Source organism: Octodon degus, unplaced genomic scaffold (genome assembly GCF_000260255.1).
Source record: "Octodon degus isolate 3935 unplaced genomic scaffold, OctDeg1.0 scaffold00107, whole genome shotgun sequence".
Taxonomy (NCBI): Eukaryota; Metazoa; Chordata; class Mammalia; order Rodentia; family Octodontidae; genus Octodon; species Octodon degus.
Window position 1 is genome coordinate 7,202,791 of NW_004524683.1, and position 5,999 is coordinate 7,208,789.

The window sequence follows — 5,999 nt, forward strand, 5'->3', positions numbered from 1 at the left end:
CCTTTCAGCCTCAGGCAAAATGGAACATCCCCAGCTGCTTCTTGAAAACCCTCCAAGGCTGCCAGAGGACAAGCTGGATAACAACTGCAGGGAGTCATGTGTTACTCCCCACAGTCATGAGTACTTGTGTGGAATCCAGATTCCATGGGACACAGTGTGATTCTTCACCAAGAAGTGAACCCCACCCACTGCCTGAATGTTTGTCAGTTAGCAGACACAACTTTCCCTTCTCCCAGAAATAAAGCCAAAAGAGGACCCAGAAAAAACTGCAGGGCAGTTTGAACCTCACCCTGAAATGTCCAGTTCCTGCTTCCCACCTGGTGGGACTGTCTCTGTTTCCTGCTTCTCCATCATTCCTCACACTGAAGAGAAGATAACTTTAAAGCTCTAGAAAAAGAAACCTCCATCCCTCCCTCCATTCCAAGTTTGCTGAGAGGACGAAAAAGGAATTCCCACATGCATCTCAAGTACAAGTGTGGAAGGTTCACTGAGGGTTCTTGTAATGAGTTAGCATTGGGACCATCTCCCTCATTCCCTCCCTGTGCCCAAGGTTCCCCACATACTTCAAAGAGATTAGACTAAGTGATATCCAAAACCCTTCCTTCCTGTCACTGACCTGTTGCTTCTCCTCTTTCCCCTTAGTCTTCTAGACCCTAAACCAGTGGAAGGTCCTTAGAAGACTGAGACCTTGGTCATCACCCACAAACCAAAGACAAGGCTTCTCCTGGCCCAAATACAGTACCTGACACCTAACAGATCCTCAGTGAGTAGTTGTCAAATGAATGTATGAATAAATGAACAAAGGAAACAGGGGGCCCAGCCCTAGCTCAGTTCTTTAAGTGGCAGCTTCCACAATGCTGGCAGCCTCAGTTTGCTGTAGTTCAATCCCCACAACACTCCAGCCATGCAAAAGTGCCCTGAAGGCATTCAAGGAGCAAAACACACACACACACACACACACACACACAAAAAAAAAAAATTCCTTAAGGGGGCCCAGCCCTAGCTCAGTTCTTTAAGTGGCAGCTTCCACAATGCTGGCAGCCTCAGTTTGCTGTAGTTCGATCCCCACAACACTCGGGCCATGCAAAAGTGCCCTGAAGGCATTCAAGGAGCAAAACACACACACACACACACACACACACACACACACACACACACACAAAATTCCTTACAAAGGAAACAGATGTGCAATTTGCACTACACCATGCTGTCTCTCTAAGATATTAAACCCATACTAATCTCCTACTGTTATTACTAAAAGATTCCACTCCCGTGCTCTGAGGACTGTTAAAAACAACCCCTACCCCCACCCCACCCCCATCCCTGCTGGTGACTTCAAGGTAGGTGATACTGAATACATTTGGAGAGAGGAAGGAAGAAAGTACCATGGGGACCACAGCAGTTGCTCCAGGCACTCCATCCTAGAGGCTGAAATTGAGGGACCACAGTAGCATAAGAAGGGGTAGGTTTAGGCAGAACTTTCCATGCAGGCTTCATGGTGAATCTTGTGGAAGGCCACACCCAGGATAGTGGTGAAATCCATTCCCCAAGTATCACCTGCACTCTTTGAGTTCCTTTATGCTGAGGAAAAAAAATGGTGGAAGGAACAATGCCAACCAGGGCCATGTTGAAGGTCTGGTCTGAAGTTCTATAAAATGGGCTTAGGCACGTATTTGGATATACCAGGCTTCTATCACAACCTCCAGAAGTCTCCTTCCCAAGATGGAAGAGCCTAACCCTGGAGAAGTGTGGGCAATGCCTCAACATCAAGCGGGGGAACTGGGAGGAAGGAGCAGAGAACATGGGAGTTTGAGGTTCTCAGAGGCATGGGGACCTGCTATGCTTCAGAAGAAATAAGCCTACTGAACACCATGTCCCAGGGGCCTGCACCACTTCTGCTTGCACACCTTCCTCCCCACAAGGACCAAAACTGTTGAGGCTGTGGGTTCATGTCCTAGGTCTTGGACACTGTCCTCTTTAGAACCTTGCAATAAGCTCAAGCCCTACTCTACACTAACACCTTTGGATGACTGAAAGCAGCATCCCTGAAACAGACTAGTTACCACCTTCTGCTGTTTACAAGAACTATCATATTTGAGCCTCATGGCCTTTCTATGGGGCAGATGTTGTTTGTAATGAGAAGGGGAAAGAGGCTCAGAAAGAATGCACACCTTACCCAGAGTCACAGCAAATTTTCATATATATCCTTATCCACCTTGTCTTGCCCTTTCCTATTTACTTCAGCCTTGTCTTTCTCATGCTAAAAGAAGTCTCACTTCAGTTCCTCCTACTGCCCTGCCTCCTCCTTAGAGGGCTGGAATGGAAGAAGAACTTGGATGGGAGATCCTGCCTCCTAGGAAAGAAAAGGCAAAAGCTGAAGCAGAAGCTCTTTTTGGAGAGAGCAAACTATGTTAGCTATAGTAGGGGTTTGATGAGGTGAACTGGGAATTCAGTATCTCATTCTGAAAGGAGTAAAAGTATAGGGGACTTTTCCTGGCATAGGAGGGGCTGAGGAGTTCCCATTGAGAAGCCACTCTGTATACATAGAGTCACTTGGTATAGGCCCAAGAAGAAGAGTTGGAAGCTGGTTCTGATAAGGTACTTGGTGTGGCTAGAAGATGCTTGTGTGGTACAGTACAGAAACTGAGGTACAGAAAGGGGCAGAGACTTTCCCAGAAACACATACTTGTAGAGATGAAGGCTACAGAGGAGTGGCAGAGCCAGGGAAGGAGTTTGGATTTCCTGACCTTGAATACCACAGTGCTGTTACTTGAAACTCCCAAGAGGAAGGCAAGTGCCTGGGCTATACAGTGAAGTGGGGTACTTACCTCCTAGGTCCCCACTGACTCTCACCCAGCCACAGAGATAAGCCTCATTTGAGTCCTCTGAGTTTTGTAGCACACCCAAGAACAGTCTGTCCCATGTAGTGCTGTAGGGTTATAGTGGGCCATCAGAGAGGCAGGACTAACCCAAGATCGCGCAGTAAATACATAGTAAAGTATTTGCTCCAACATCTGGGTCTTCTCAGCCTCAGCAGGGTCTCTAAGAAAGCAAACTCTCTCCCAGACTGAGAGCAGCAGGAAGGTGTTTGAGGAATCTGGCCATTCTCTGGATCCCCCTACCCTTCTGCCTGCCTCCTGTCCCATAGACCCTAGGGATATGCAGATGAGCTGGGAACTTCTGAAATTCCTTCAAAATGGATCGCCCATATTTCCCACAGTACTGTTCTGTACTTTTCACTCCACCATACAAATTCCTACCCATCCTATAAAATCCAGCTCAGAGGCACAGAAAATGACCATGTACAAACCCACAGAGGAAGCCAAGTTAAATTCCAAAGGTTCTCCCAGACCAAGAACTCTAACCACAATGCAACAGAAGAAAAAGCCAACAAGAAAAACATAAACCTCTCATAGGCTGAGAAACTGAAAACACACTTCTAAATCATCCCAGAGTCAGAGAGGACATTACAATAAAATTTGTGAAATATTTAGAAGTGAATGATAAGGAAAGCACATACAGTTTCTAAGTCATTTCCCCTTGAAGTCAGCCCTGACCTCATATTGATTCTCCAGATCTGTCCTGTTTACGGCAACAGGTCCCCTTGTCCATGGCTACTGGTTGGATTCTGCTAACAGGACCCTTAGTCAGAGATGGGAGGAAGGGAGGAGAAAGTAGTCCTCCGTGCGACTGCTTCAGGCTAAGGTACAACCCCTCTACCTTAGTCCAAAGCACCTGTTCCTCCTGCAGCTCCCGTGCCACCTTCACTGTGCATCTTCAGCCTAGACTGAAAGCTACCCACTGGCCTTACTAGCCTTTTCATGACACACTATCCTCATGGTTTCCCTATACTTTGTTTCATGAATTTCCTGCAAGTACCTGCCGAGTTCCGGGAGACCCCAGACGCAGTCCTAGCCCAGGTCCGGTGAGTGTGCGGAGAGCTTCCTGCTACCCTGCGCTGGCGGGACCTGTCCCAGCCCAGGCACAACGGAGGCCGGACCCTCTCCCACCCCCTTGGGCCACCCCCTACCACTCCGCAGTACCTGCCACGCCCCACTTGCCGAGTAGGAACTTTTGCTGCATCCGGGAACCCCCAGACCCAGTCCTAGCCCAGGTCCAGTGAGTGTGTGGGAGAGCTTCCTCTTCTCCCTACTTCACCTTGCCCCCTCCAGGCACAGCTCAGGCCTGGCATACATGCCTGGGGTGTAATCCTGCAGCTGCAATCCCTGCAGAGAGTGTAAAGGATAGATCCAACCAGCTAGTCCAGGAGCAAAACATCTCACCACAGGGACACAACAGGTTCACCCTCAAGGGCAGCAGCGGGAAGGAGCTGAGCACAGCAGCCAGACCCAAGCCAGACGCAGCTAGATAAGTCCAAACTCTGTAGAGCTCCACCTGAACTTCAGTACGTGCGAAGGTTATAACTACAGCAAAGATCTACAACAAAGGGCAGAAGACAGTGCTACACAAAATGACGAGAAGGAACAAAATGCAACCTCAGAACCCAAGTCCACCCATAACAAGTGCAGAGGACACTAACACAGAAAAAACTGGAAATCACACAGCTGAAAGCAATGAACCAACGGCTTCTGAAATAATGAATTTCCTGCAGATAGCCTCGTGTTTTTTAGAAAGCACTCAGCCATCAGTGCATAGTTCTCACTTGTAGATGACTGAGTTCTGACCGTGAGTGTGTGTGTGTGTGTGTGTGTGTGTGTGTGTGTGTGATATGCTGACTCATCAACATGTGATAAATTTCATCATCTAATCCCCTGATATAGATTAGAATACTGAATTAAGAAAAGGAGTATATTTGACCTCCCTTCATATGCAAATGTTTTATAGGGGATTCAAGGCACATTAAGACTCAGATATAAAATATAGAGAACTCTAACTTGGAGCAAAATTAAGTGCTGGGCAAAGGAACGGATCTTCTGCTCCACAAGCTAGAATTCTTACGGATCTAAGTGCTCTCAAGGCCTCAAACAAGCAGATCCAGACCTAGGGGCACCCTTCAGGGCACCTGTGCCATGGTAAGTGCCACTCACAGCTTCCAGCTCTCTCTTATCCATGTCTGTTCACCTCCCAGCCCTCTCTAAGGGACTTCTGCAGCCCAGCTGTCTACCTTGGCCTTCTAGCCTACACATCATGTCTTCCCTCTCAGCCCACACAGAGCCAGGCAACTTGTTCCTGGACCTGGACCACAACTTAAACTGAGCATTGGTGTGGCTGTGGCTCCCAAGGGAAGGACTCCAGGTAGAAAAGTGGACAGAGCAGATCAAGTCTGGAAGGGTGTGGATTTGGTACAAAGAAAAGATTTTCAAGATGTGAACAACAGATGAGGTCTAGAGGGGAGAAATGGGGTGACTTTGGGTGAGGTGTGAGGACCACCGATCTTCACAGAGCAAGGCCCTCCACCCCATGGACGGGTGGAGCCTAGGATTAAGCCCTGGGATTTGAGCACTAGTAGGGGATGGGACAATCCTCTCCTGGCCGATGGACTCTGCTCCTGATTTTCAAGTACTCATTCTCTCACTCATTTATTCAAATGAGCTTTAAGTGCTTCTAAGTGTCCCTGAGGGGGAGCTGGGAAGACGGGCATGGACAGGCAGCCTCCATTCGGTACTGAGTTCTGAGAGCAGGGAGGCGCAGATGGCTCCAGAAGGGCCAGGGCAGCGCTGTCTATCCAGCGGCCTTCTGGTTTCTGCCCCACACAATCTGGGCTGGTCCCTATTTCGTAGTACAGAGTCTGGGGCTGCCACTTTGGTTGAGGTCCAAGGAGACACCCAGAGGGCTGGCTGCTCCGTCAGTCCTTCGCCCCACGGGAAGCAGGGAGCCCGATATGGACTTTCCGGAAAGGCGGGGTGTGGTGTCTGTGCGGCTGGGTGGGGAGTCCCTTTCTCCGCCCTCCGGGCTCCGCAGCCCCGTGGCGAGGCCCGGGGCGGAGCTGCCGTCCCCGGCGGGCAGGAGGGCGGCCGCGGCCCGGCGGGGCTGTCGGG